Below are 14639 nucleotides of genomic sequence, written 5' to 3'. Positions count from 1 at the left end.
TCATACAGCTGCTGTTGTCTTTACCGTACGCTACAGTCATACAGCTGCTGTTGTCTTTACAGTACGCTACAGTCATACAGCTGCTGTTGTCTTTACAGTACGCTACAGTCATACAGCTGCTGTTGTCTTTACAGTACGCTGCCGTCATACAGCTGCTGTTGTCTTTACAGTACGCTGCCGTCATACAGCTGCTGTTGTCTTTACAGTACGCTACAGTCATACAGCTGCTGTTGACTTTACAGTACGCTACAGTCATACAGCTGCTGTTGTCTTTACCGTACACTACAGTCATACAGCTGCTGTTGTCTTTACAGTACGCTACAGTCATACAGCTGCTGTTGTCTTTACAGTACGCTACAGTCATACAGCTGCTGTTGTCTTTACCGTACGCTACAGTCATACAGCTGCTGTTGTCTTTACAGTACGCTACAGTCATACAGCTGCTGTTGTCTTTACAGTACGCTACAGTCATACAGCTGCTGTTGTCTTTACAGTACGCTACAGTCATACAGCTGCTGTTGTCTTTACAGTACGCTACAGTCATACAGCTGCTGTTGTCTTTACAGAACGCCACAGTCATACAGCTGCTGTTGTCTTTACAGTACGCTACAGTCATACAGCTGCTGTTGTCTTTACAGTACGCTGCCGTCATACAGCTGCTGTTGTCTTTACAGTACGCTACCGTCATACAGCTGCTGCAGGCGTTACCTTGGACAGACAGGTTTCGTTAAGGTTGTCTTGTGACATCATAGCATATGGTCGTTCTCAAGCATCCTCATCTCCTCGTCTCCTGTTTCCTGCACCGCTCTGAACGACCTGAACGACCTGAACGACCTGAAAGACCTGAACGACCTGAACGACCTGTTAAAAAGTTAAAAAGGAGTGTGATATTTGACCTTTCAGGTCTGGTCCCCTTCAGCTGAGATGAAGGAGAGGACACAAGGGAGTCACTTCACGCTAGTGAGACCCAGCCCCTATCTGTGGATTCAGGATGTGCAACGCAAAACAGTGAACACAAGGTGGCACTGTTGTCTCTCTTTACAGGCTATGGCCATCTAGCTATAGGGTCCAATGAAGAGGAAGACTTTGCTATGGGCGTTGACGTTGCTATGATGACGTCGCTATGGACTTTCTCTTTGATATGTTATAGACTCTTTTACTGACCTGCCAATAAATGAAAGATGTCTAATTTATTTTAATCTCTTGACACACTTTCCACTGTTCCTGCTAGTTCAACTGTCCTTTAATCTCTATAAGTATTCTGATGTTCTGTGTAGTAGTTACTATCTGTGAATGCACTTTAAAACGGTAAAATATAATGTATGTAATAATAAAAAAGTAGCATAACTACCCTTTTTATCATTACAATTATTACAGAGATTATAGATGACATACTGTATGAACCTTGAGTACCAGCTCAGAAATACCCCGAACACTAGTAAAGGGGGTCATTTCAATGTTAATTAATCATAACAAACCAGGTCTCATTGGTTGTTTTGAATACAGACAAAACATCGGGAGAGCCGAATGAAAGATCTGAGCGCAGTGCTTCCTTCAGGCTGCGGGCTGAGGGGGCGCTGACGTGTGCCTCTCCGATGGTGTTTTAACTGGCACCCTATTCTCTAATTCAGTGCACTGCTTTTGACCAGAGCCCTGAGATCTGGTCAAAAGTAGTGCACGAAAATAGGGAACAGGGTGCCATCTGAGGCACACGGCCTTCTCTATGGCCACAGTTTCCTCATCTGAATTTGTCGTTTCACAGAGTTCCTCTGAAAGGTGAAACTGACGTTTTTTTAATAAGTAAACAGGTCAGGAAGCCTCCTTTCGTCCCAGTGTTTAGAGCCAACTACCGTTTCAGGGACCCTGCAGTTTGCCACACTATTCCCTATATAGTGCACTACTTTAGACCAGGGCTGGCACCCTATTCCCTATATAGTGCACTACTTTAGACCAGGGCTGGCACCCTATTCCCTATATAGTGCACTACTTTAGACCAGGGCTGGCACCCTATTCCCTATTTAGTGCACTACTTTAGACCAGGGCTGGCACCCTATTCCCTATTTAGTGCACTACTTTCGACCAGGGCTGGCACCCTATTCCCTATATAGTGCACTGGTTAAAAGTAGTGCACTGTATTAGGGAATAGGGTGCCATTTTGGACGCAAATGAGATGGTTTGTGAATGGACAGGGTTCAGGAGGTGGAGGTATCAGTGAGGAGCAGATTAGGAGTATGTCCATAATTTCCATATTTTATTTTTATTTTACCTTTATTTTACTAGGCAAGTCAGATAAGAACAATTTCTTATTTTCAGTGACGGCTTAGGAACAGTGGGTTAACTGCCTTGTTCAGGGGCAGAACAACAGATGTGTACCTTGTCAGCTCGGGGATTTGATCTTGCAACCTTACGGTTAACTATATTATAACACCGTTCATCCTGTCTAGTGGAATGACCCGGCTTATAACACCGTTCATCCTGTCTAGTGGAATGACCCGGCTTATAACACCGTTCATCCTGTCTAGTGGAATGACCCGGTTTATAACACCGTTCATCCTGTCTAGTGGAATGACCCGGCTTATAACACCGTTCATCCTGTCTAGTGGAATGACCCGGCTTATAACACCGTTCATCCTGTCTAGTGGAATGACCCGGCTTGTAACACCGTTCATCCTGTCTAGTGGAATGACCCGGTTTATAACACCGTTCATCCTGTCTAGTGTAATGACCCGGTTTATAACACCGTTCATCCTGTCTAGTGGAATGACCCGGCTTATAACACCGTTCATCCTGTCTAGTGGAATGACCCGGTTTATAACACCGTTCATCCTGTCTAGTGGAATGACCCGGTTTATAACACCGTTCATCCTGTCTAGTGGAATGACCCGGTTTATAACACCGTTCATCCTGTCTAGTGGAATGACCCGGCTTATGACACCGTTCATCCTGTCTAGTGGAATGACCCGGTTTAAAACACCGTTCATCCTGTCTAGTGGAATGACCCGGCTTATAACACCGTTCATCCTATCTAGTGGAATGACCCGGCTTATGACACCGTTCATCCTGTCTAGTGGAATGACCCGGCTTATAACACCGTTCATCCTGTCTAGTGGAATGACCCGGTTTATAACACTGTTCATCCTGTCTAGTGGAATGACCTGGCTTATAACACCGTTCATCCTGTCTAGTGGAATGACCCGGTTTATAACAATCAATCAATCAATCAATCAATTTTATTTTATATAGCCCTTCGTACATCAGCTAATATCTCGAAGTGCTGTACAGAAACCCAGCCTAAAACCCAAACAGCTAGTAATGCAGGTGTAGAAGCACGGTGGCTAGGAAAAACTCCCTAGAAAGGCCAAAACCTAGGAAGAAACCTAGAGAGGAACCAGGCTATGAGGGGTGGCCAGTCCTCTTCTGGCTGTGCCGGGTGGAGATTATAACAGAACTATGCCAAGATGTTCAAAAATGTTCATAAGTGACAAGCATGGTCAAATAATAATCATGAATAATTTTCAGTTGGCTTTTCATAGCCGATCATCAAGAGTTGAAAAACAACAGGTCTGGGACAGGTGGCGGTTCCATAACCGCAGGCAGAACAGCTGAAACTGGAATAGCAGCAAGGCCAGGCGGACTGGGGACAGCAAGGAGTCACCACGGGCGGCAGTCCCGACGCATGGTCCTAGGGCCCAGGTCCTCCGAGAGAAAGAAAGAGAGAAGGAGAAAATTAGAGAGAGCCAAGATTTTCAAAATGTTCATAAATGACAAGCATGGTCAAATAATAATCAGGAATAAATCTCAGTTGGCTTTTCATAGCCGATCATTAAGAGTTGAAAACAGCAGGTCTGGGACAGGTAGGGGTTCCGTAACCGCAGGCAGAACAGTTGAAACTGGAATAGCAGCAAGGCCAGGCGGACTGGGGACAGCAAGGTGTCATCATGCCCGGTAGTCCTGACGTATGGTCCTAGGGCTCAGGTTCTCAGAGAGAAAGAGAGAACGAGAGAATTAGAGAGAGCATACTTAAATTCACACAGGACACTGGATAAGACAGGTGAAGTACTCCAGGTAACCAACTGACCCTAGCCCCCCGACACATAAACTACTGCAGCATAAATACTGGAGGCTGAGACAGGAGCGGTCAGGAGACACTGTGGCCCCATCCGAAGAAACCCCCGGACAGGGCCAAACAGGAAGGATATAACCCCACCCACTTTGCCAAAGCACAGCCCCCGCACCACTAGAGGGATATCCTCAACCACCAACTTACAATCCTGAGACAAGGCCGAGTATAGCCCACAAAGGTCTCCACCACAGCACAAACCAAGGGGGGGCGCCAACCCAGACAGGAAGATCACGTCAGTAACTCAACCCACTCAAGTGACGCACCAGGAGAGGAATGAAAGAGCAGGGGACGGCATGAAAGAGCACCAGCAAGCCAGTGACTCAGCCCCTGTAACAGGGTTAGAGGCAGAGAATCCCAGTGGAGAGAGGGGAACCGGCCTGGCACCGTTCATCCTGTCTAGTGGAATGACCCGGTTTATAACACCGTTCATCCTGTCTAGTGGAATGACCCGGTTTATAACACCGTTCATCCTGTCTAGTGGAATGACCCGGTTTATAACACCGTTCATCCTGTCTAGTGGAATGACCCGGTTTATAACACCGTTCATCCTGTCTAGTGGAATGACCCGGCTTATAACACCGTTCATCCTGTCTAGTGGAATGACCCGGCTTATAACACCGTTCATCCTATCTAGTGGAATGACCCGGTTTATAACACCGTTCATCCTGTCTAGTGGAATGACCCGGCTTATAACACCGTTCATCCTGTCTAGTGGAATGACCCGGTTTATAACACCGTTCATCCTGTCTAGTGGAATGACCCGGCTTATGACACCGTTCATCCTATCTAGTGGAATGACCCGGTTTATAACACCGTTCATCCTGTCTAGTGGAATGACCCGGTTTATAACACCGTTCATCCTGTCTAGTGGAATGACCCGGTTTATAACAATCAATCAATCAATCAATCATTTTTATTTTATATAGCCCTTCGTACATCAGCTAATATCTCGAAGTGCTGTACAGAAACCCAGCCTAAAACCCAAACAGCTAGTAATGCAGGTGTAGAAGCACGGTGGCTAGGAAAAACTCCCTAGAAAGGCCAAAACCTAGGAAGAAACCTAGAGAGGAACCAGGCTATGAGGGGTGGCCAGTCCTCTTCTGGCTGTGCCGGGTGGAGATTATAACAGAACTATGCCAAGATGTTCAAAAATGTTCATAAATGACAAGCATGGTCAAATAATAATCAGGAATAAATCTCAGTTGGCTTTTCATAGCCGATCATTAAGAGTTGAAAACAGCAGGTCTGGGACAGGTAGGGGTTCCGTAACCGCAGGCAGAACAGTTGAAACTGGAATAGCAGCAAGGCCAGGCGGACTGGGGACAGCAAGGTGTCATCATGCCCGGTAGTCCTGACGTATGGTCCTAGGGCTCAGGTTCTCAGAGAGAAAGAGAGAACGAGAGAATTAGAGAGAGCATACTTAAATTCACACAGGACACTGGATAAGACAGGTGAAGTACTCCAGGTAACCAACTGACCCTAGCCCCCCGACACATAAACTACTGCAGCATAAATACTGGAGGCTGAGACAGGAGCGGTCAGGAGACACTGTGGCCCCATCCGAAGAAACCCCCGGACAGGGCCAAACAGGAAGGATATAACCCCACCCACTTTGCCAAAGCACAGCCCCCGCACCACTAGAGGGATATCCTCAACCACCAACTTACAATCCTGAGACAAGGCCGAGTATAGCCCACAAAGGTCTCCACCACAGCACAAACCAAGGGGGGGCGCCAACCCAGACAGGAAGATCACGTCAGTAACTCAACCCACTCAAGTGACGCACCCCTCCTAGGGACGGCATGAAAGAGCACCAGCAAGCCAGTGACTCAGCCCCTGTAACAGGGTTAGAGGCAGAGAATCCCAGTGGAGAGAGGGGAACCGGCCTGGCACCGTTCATCCTGTCTAGTGGAATGACCCGGTTTATAACACCGTTCATCCTGTCTAGTGGAATGACCCGGTTTATAACACCGTTCATCCTGTCTAGTGGAATGACCCGGCTTATAACACCGTTCATCCTGTCTAGTGGAATGACCCGGCTTATAACACCGTTCATCCTATCTAGTGGAATGACCCGGTTTATAACACCGTTCATCCTGTCTAGTGGAATGACCCGGCTTATAACACCGTTCATCCTGTCTAGTGGAATGACCCGGTTTATAAAACCGTTCATCCTGTCTAGTGGAATGACCCGGCTTATGACACCGTTCATCCTATCTAGTGGAATGACCCGGTTTATAACACCGTTCATCCTGTCTAGTGGAATGACCCGGTTTATAACACCGTTCATCCTGTCTAGTGGAATGACCCGGCTTATAACACCGTTCATCCTGTCTAGTGGAATGACCCGGTTTATAACACCGTTCATCCTGTCTAGTGGAATGACCCGGCTTATAACACCGTTCATCCTGTCTAGTGGAATGACCCGGCTTATAACACCGTTCATCCTGTCTAGTGGAATGACCTGGCTTATAACACCGTTCATCCTGTCTAGTGGAATGACCCGGTTTAGAACACCGTTCATCCTGTCTAGTGGAATGACCCGGTTTATAACACCGTTCATCCTGTCTAGTGGAATGACCCGGTTTATAACACCGTTCATCCTGTCTAGTGGAATGACCCGGCTTATAACATCGTTCATCCTGTCTAGTGGAATGACCCGGTTTATAACACCGTTCATCCTGTCTAGTGGAATGACCCGGCTTATGACACCGTTCATCCTATCTAGTGGAATGACCCGGTTTATAACACCGTTCATCCTGTCTAGTGGAATGAGCTTCATGTAATGCAGTCCTACTGGTCATAGTGCTTTAAAAAAATCATGGCTGCATTCCGTTTAAACCTGCCGACTACAATCATCTGAGATGGTCACTGTGTGCAGTCCAGGGCCTGGAGTAGTGCACTAGAGATAGAGAGATCACACAGGAGATTACAGAGCATTAAGGTCTCTCTGCCAGAAGTGGAAATTACAGAGTGGTGCTGTTGTCAATGCCAGAGAGAGAGAGAGAGAGAGAGAGAGAGAGAGAGAGAGAGAGAGAGAGAGAGAGAGAGAGAGAGAGAGAGAGAGAGAGAGAGAGAGAGAGAGAGAGAGAGAGAGAGAGAGAGAGAGAGAGAGAGAGAGAGAGAGAGAGAGAGAGAGAGAGAGAGACTAACGATGCGCCCCAAATGGCCCCATATTCCCTCCACCTCCACCAGAGCCCGCATGGTCAAAAGTAGTGCACTATGTAGGGAAAAAGTGCCATTTAGGACAGAGACAGTGAATGGGACACATGCAACTTCTCTCCCCAATAAAATACGTTCATGACGGTTTTATACAGCATTAGCTGGGGCTGAAATCATGGAAAGATATAGTAGAGCTGAGAGAAGAACATCCATCATCTAGAGGTTAAAGATGAGAGGAGAACATCATCATCCAGAGGTTAAAGATGAGAGGAGAACATCATCATCTAGAGGTTAGAGATGAGAGGAGAACATCCATCATCCAGAGGTTAAAGATGAGAGAAGAACATCCATCATCTAGAGGTTAAAGATGAGAGGAGAACTTCATCATCCAGAGGTTAAAGATGAGAGGAGAACATCATCATCTAGAGGTTAGAGATGAGAGGAGAACATCATCATCTAGAGGTTAGAGATGAGAGGAGAACATCATCATCTAGAGGTTAAAGATGAGAGGAGAACATCATCATCTAGAGGTTAGAGATGAGAGGAGAACATCATCATCTAGAGGTTAAAGATGAGAGGAGAACATCATCATCTAGAGGTTAAAGATGAGAGGAGAACATCCATCATCTAGAGGTTAAAGATGAGAGGAGAACATCATCATCCAGAGGTTAGAGCTGAGAGGAGAACATCCATCATCTAGAGGTTAAATATGAGAGGAGAACATCATCATCTAGAGGTTAAAGATGAGAGGAGAACATCCATCACCTAGAGGTTAGAGATGAGAGGAGAACATCCATCATCTAGAGATTAAAGATGAGAGGAGAACATCATCATCTAGAGGTTAGAGATGAGAGGAGAACATCCATCATCCAGAGGTTAAAGATGAGAGGAGAACATCCATCATCCAGAGGTTAAAGATGAGAGGAGAACATCCATCATCTAGAGGTTAGAGATGAGAGGAGAACATCCATCACCTAGAGGTTAGAGAGGAGAACATCCATCACCTAGAGGTTAGAGATGAGAACATCCATCATCTAGAGGAAATTAAGTATTTGATTTGCTCTACTCTAATGAAGAGCAACAGAGAGAGAGGAGAAGATTCTCCCCAGCGGGTGGTCACGGTAAAGGGACGTCATACCATAAAACTGGATGCTTTTTTGGGCCCGGGGCATTTGGGATGCAGAGCCTCTGCTGACATCACACTGACTAAAGATGGAAATAGACCTCACTGCTTTAGTGGAGGGCCGTCAGAACAGAAATAGACCTCACTGCTTTAGTGGAGGGCTGTCAGAACAGAAATAGACCTCACTGCTTTAGTGGAGGGCTGTCAGAACAGAAATAGACCCCACTGCTTTAGTGGAGGGCTGTCAGAACAGAAATAGACCCCGCTGCTTTAGTGGAGGGCTGTCAGAACAGAAATAGACCTCGCTGCTTTAGTGGAGGGCTGTCAGAACAGAAATAGACCTCACTGCTTTAGTGGAGGGCTGTCAGAACAGAAATAGACTTCGCTGCTTTAGTGGAGGGCTGTCAGAACAGAAATAGACCTCACTGCTTTAGTGGAGGGCTGTCAGAACAGAAATAGACCTCACTGCTTTAGTGGAGGGCTGTCAGAACAGAAATAGACCCCACTGCTTTAGTGGAGGGCTGTCAGAACAGAAATAGACCCCGCTGCTTTAGTGGAGGGCTGTCAGAACAGAAATAGACCTCACTGCTTTAGTGGAGAGCTGTAAGAACAGAACTAGACCTCACTGCTTTAGTGGAGGGCTGTCAGAACAGAAATAGACCTCACTGCTTTAGTGGAGGGCCGTCAGAACAGAAATAGACCCCACTGCTTTAGTGGAGGGCTGTCAGAACAGAAATAGACCCCGCTGCTTTAGTGGAGGGCTGTCAGAACAGAAATAGACCTCGCTGCTTTAGTGGAGGGCTGTCAGAACAGAAATAGACCTCACTGCTTTAGTGGAGGGCTGTCAGAACAGAAATAGACCTCACTGCTTTAATGGAGGGCTGTCAGAACAGAAATAGACCCCACTGCTTTAGTGGAGGGCTGTCAGAACAGAAATAGACCCCACTGTTTTAGTGGAGGGCCGTCAGAACAGAAACTTTATAGACACTACATGGGATTCTGTCCACCTGACCTTTAACCTTTCCATGAACTTTACTCAAATTCTCCAGGGCCCTGGTCAAAAGTAGTGCACTATGTAGGGAATAGGGTACAGCCAGCGTGTGACCTCTCTCTCCTGATACCCAGCAGTCTTAGCTCTAGTCAGGCCTGGACTGACTCTCTACTTTATACCAAGTCTTGTCTTGATGTTTTCCATCAGCGTTTTCCTTTTAAAGGGGGAATCAGCCAGTCAGTGGAGGGGCATTACAGGCACGTACGGCCCGCAATCTCAATCTGTCGAGACACAATAAACCCAGCGAGCCGGTCTGCTTTTCATTAGATCTTCAAAGTCCGTATATAAACCCGTGATTAATGAAGTTTCTCCGTGTAGTACGTCTTTAATCATTATGACCTGATGGTCGCTCGCTGCACTGCCTCTAAAACAAACACACACACACACACGCACGCATGCACGCACGCACGCACGCACACACACACACACCCACCCACCCAACCACCCAAAAACCACCCACCCACCAACCCACCCACCCACCCACCCACCCACCCCCACACACACACACACACACACACACACACACACACACACACACACACACACACACACACACACACACACACACACACACACACACACACACACACACACACACACACACACACACACACACACACACACACACACACACACCCCTCCCCTTCACCCTCTAAATTTGGGGAATTCTCCAAGTATGAGGCAAAGGGGACGGTCAGACTAAGAGCCCTACTTGCCTAGCAGACATTTACTGATTGGGGGTTGGTAGGAGGTAGTATGATGTAAGGGCACTGAGGGTGAAGGAGGGGGGGGGGATTGGTAGGAGGTAGTATGATGTAAGGGCACTGAGGGTGAAGGAGGGGGGGGGATTGGTAGGAGGTAGTATGATGTAAGGGCACTGAGGGTGAAGGAGGGGGGGGGATTGGTAGGAGGTAGTATGATGTAAGGGCACTGAGGGTGAAGGAGGGGGGGGGGTTGGTAGGAGGTAGTATGATGTAAGGGCACTGAGGGTGAAGGAGGGGGGGGGATTGGTAGGAGGTAGTATGATGTAAGGGCACTGAGGGTGAAGGAGGGGGGGGGATTGGTAGGAGGTAGTATGATGTAAGGGCACTGAGGGTGAAGGAGGGGGGGGGGATTGGTAGGAGGTAGTATGATGTAAGGGCACTGAGGGTGAAGGAGGGGGGGGGGTTGGTAGGAGGTAGTATGATGTAAGGGCACTGAGGGTGAAGGAGGGGGGGGGGATTGGTAGGAGGTAGTATGATGTAAGGGCACTGAGGGTGAAGGAGGGGGAGGGGGGATTGGTAGGAGGTAGTATGATGTAAGGGCACTGAGGGTGAAGGAGGGGGGGGGGATTGGTAGGAGGTAGTATGATGTATGGGCACTGAGGGTGAAGGAGGGGGGGGGGTTGGTAGGAGGTAGTATGATGTAAGGGCACTGAGGGTGAAGGAGGGGGGGGATTGGTAGGAGGTAGTATGATGTAAGGGCACTGAGGGTGAAGGAGGGGGGGGGGTTGGTAGGAGGTAGTATGATGTAAGGGCACTGAGGGTGAAGGAGGGGGGGGGATTGGTAGGAGCTAGTATGATGTAAGGGCACTGAGGGTGAAGGAGGGGGGGGGATTGGTAGGAGGTAGTATGATGTAAGGGCACTGAGGGTGAAGGAGGGGGGGGGGGGGTTGGTAGGAGCTAGTATGATGTAAGGGCACTGAGGGTGAAGGGGGGGGGGGATTGGTAGGAGCTAGTATGATGTAAGGGCACTGAGGGTGAAGGAGGGGGGGGATTGGTAGGAGCTAGTATGATGTAAGGGCACTGAGGGTGAAGGAGGGGGGGGGGGATTGGTAGGAGCTAATAAGATGTAAGGGCAAAGAGGGTGAGGGAGGGGGGGATTGGTAGGAGCTAGTATGATGTAAGGGCACTGAGGGTGAAGGAGGGGGGGGGATTGGTAGGAGCTAGTATGATGTAAGGGCACTGAGGGTGAAGGGGGGGGGGATTAGTAGGAGCTAGTATGATGTAAGGGCACTGAGGGTGAAGGAGGGGGGGGATTGGTAGGAGCTAGTATGATGTAAGGGCACTGAGGGTGAAGGAGGGGGGGGGGGGGATTGGTAGGAGCTAGTATGATGTAAGGGCACTGAGGGTGAAGGAGGGGGGGGATTGGTAGGAGGTAGTATGATGTAAGGGCACTGAGGGTGAAGGGGGGGGGGGATTGGTAGGAGCTAGTATGATGTAAGGGCACTGAGGGTGAAGGAGGGGGGGGGGATTGGTAGGAGCTAGTATGATGTAAGGGCACTGAGGGTGAAGGAGGGGGGGGGGGGGATTGGTAGGAGCTAGTATGATGTAAGGGCACTGAGGGTGAAGGAGGGGGGATTAGTAGGAGCTAGTATGATGTAAGGGCACTGAGGGTGAAGGAGGGGGGGGGATTGGTAGGAGCTAGTATGATGTAAGGGCACTGAGGGTGAAGGAGGGGGGGGATTGGTAGGAGCTAGTATGATGTTAGGGCACTGAGGGTGAAGGAGGGGGGGGATTGGTAGGAGCTAGTATGATGTAAGGGCACTGAGGGTGAAGGAGGGAGGGGGGGGATTGGTAGGAGCTAGTATGATGTAAGGGCACTGAGGGTGAAGGAGGGGGGGATTGGTAGGAGCTAGTATGATGTAAGGGCACTGAGGGTGAAGGAGGGGGGGGGGGATTGGTAGGAGCTAGTATGATGTAAGGGCACTTCTTCCCAAATGCTTCCTATTTAATGCGCTCCATTTGACCACAGGTAAATAAAAAGTCATGTAAATTTGTGAATAAGGTGCCAATTGGGCCACACGCCAAGTTTCTTTAATCACAGCAACACATTTGCTGAGGAAGTGACAGATTGGAAGGAGAGTGCAGGATAATTAGAAGCAACGGGTTTGTTAGTGATCAAGACACTACGTTTCCCAGAAGGATTGGTAAATAAAGTCCACATGGACTGAAGGAGAAATTGTAGTCTTTTGTGTGGTTTCCCCACCATCTTCTGTTTCTAACATTATGTTGGCATGTTCAAGGGCGTATAGCTACAGTAGACCAGAGATGGTTAGGGTGTGTCCAACATAGTATTTGATGCTATATTGTGCACTACCTTTTAACCAGGGCCCATAGAGAAATGGGGAACAGGGTGCCATTCTGGATGCACCCTTACACTTAGCAGTGATGCTAACCTTGAACCTGCTGCTGGCTGAAGAGGTTTAAAGTAGGAGAATAAAGATATCTGGGCTGTGGCAGAAATATGGTGAGGTCAGTTATTACTAGAGACCTAACAGAGACCTGGTCAGTTATTACTAGAGACCTGACAGACCTGGTCAGTTATTACTAGAGACCTGACAGACCTGGTCAGTTATTACTAGAGACCTGACAGAGACCTGGTCAGTTATTACTAGAGACCTGACAGAGACCTGGTCAGTTATTACTAGAGACCTGACAGAGACCTGGCCAGTTATTACTAGAGACCTGACAGAGACCTGGTCAGTTATTACTAGAGACCTGACAGACCTGGTCAGTTATTACTAGAGACCTGACAGACCTGGTCAGTTATTACTAGAGACCTGACAGAGACCTGGTCAGTTATTACTAGAGACCTGACAGAGACCTGGTCAGTTATTACTAGAGACCTGACAGAGACCTGGCCAGTTATTACTAGAGACCTGACAGAGACCTGGTCAGTTATTACTAGAGACCTGACAGAGACCTGGTCAGTTATTACTAGAGACCTGACAGACCTGGTCAGTTATTACTAGAGACCTGACAGAGACCTGGTCAGTTATTACTAGAGACCTGACAGAGACCTGGTCAGTTATTACTAGAGACCTGACAGAGACCTGGTCAGTTATTACTAGAGACCTGACAGAGACCTGGCCAGTTATTACTAGAGACCTGACAGAGACCTGGTCAGTTATTACTAGAGACCTGACAGACCTGGTCAGTTATTACTAGAGACCTGACAGACCTGGTCAGTTATTACTAGAGACCTGACAGAGACCTGGTCAGTTATTACTAGAGACCTGACAGAGACCTGGTCAGTTATTACTAGAGACCTGACAGAGACCTGGTCAGTTATTACTAGAGACCTGACAGAGACCTGGTCAGTTATTACTAGAGACCTGACAGACCTGGTCAGTTATTACTAGAGACCTGACAGACCTGGTCAGTTATTACTAGAGACCTGACAGACCTGGTCAGTTATTACTAGAGACCTGACAGACCTGGTCAGTTATTACTAGAGACCTGACAGAGACCTGGTCAGTTATTACTAGAGACCTGACAGAGACCTGGTCAGTTATTACTAGAGACCTGACAGACCTGGTCAGTTATTACTAGAGACCTGACAGACCTGGTCAGTTATTACTAGAGACCTGACAGAGACCTGGTCAGTTATTACTAGAGACCTGACAGACCTGGTCAGTTATTACTAGAGACCTGACAGAGACCTGGTCAGTTATTACTAGAGACCTGACAGAGACCTGGCCAGTTATTACTAGATACCTGACAGAGACCTGGTCAGTTATTACTAGAGACCTGACAGAGACCTGGTCAGTTATTACTAGAGACCTGACAGAGACCTGGTCAGTTATTACTAGAGACCTGACAGAGACCTGGTCAGTTATTACTAGAGACCTGACAGACCTGGTCAGTTATTACTAGAGACCTGACAGAGACCTGGTCAGTTATTACTAGAGACCTGACAGAGACCTGGTCAGTTATTACTAGAGACCTGACAGAGACCTGGTCAGTTATTACTAGAGACCTGACAGACCTGGTCAGTTATTACTAGAGACCTGACAGAGACCTGGTCAGTTATTACTAGAGACCTGACAGAGACCTGGTCAGTTATTACTAGAGACCTGACAGACCTGGTCAGTTATTACTAGAGACCTGACAGAGACCTGGTCAGTTATTACTAGAGACCTGACAGAGACCTGGTCAGTTATTACTAGAGACCTGACAGAGACCTGGTCAGTTATTACTAGAGACCTGACAGAGACCTGGTCAGTTATTACTAGAGACCTGACAGAGACCTGGTCAGTTATTACTAGAGACCTGACAGACCTGGTCAGTTATTACTAGAGACCTGACAGACCTGGTCAGTTATTACTAGAGACCTGACAGAGACCTGGTCAGTTATTACTAGAGACCTGACAGAGACCTGGTCAGTTATTACTAGAGACCTGACAGAGACCTGGCCAG

The sequence above is a fragment of the Salvelinus alpinus genome, chromosome 8, assembly GCF_045679555.1.
Source record: "Salvelinus alpinus chromosome 8, SLU_Salpinus.1, whole genome shotgun sequence".
In the NCBI taxonomy this organism is placed as follows: domain Eukaryota; kingdom Metazoa; phylum Chordata; class Actinopteri; order Salmoniformes; family Salmonidae; genus Salvelinus; species Salvelinus alpinus.
Note: the sequence above shows the minus strand (reverse complement) of the source record.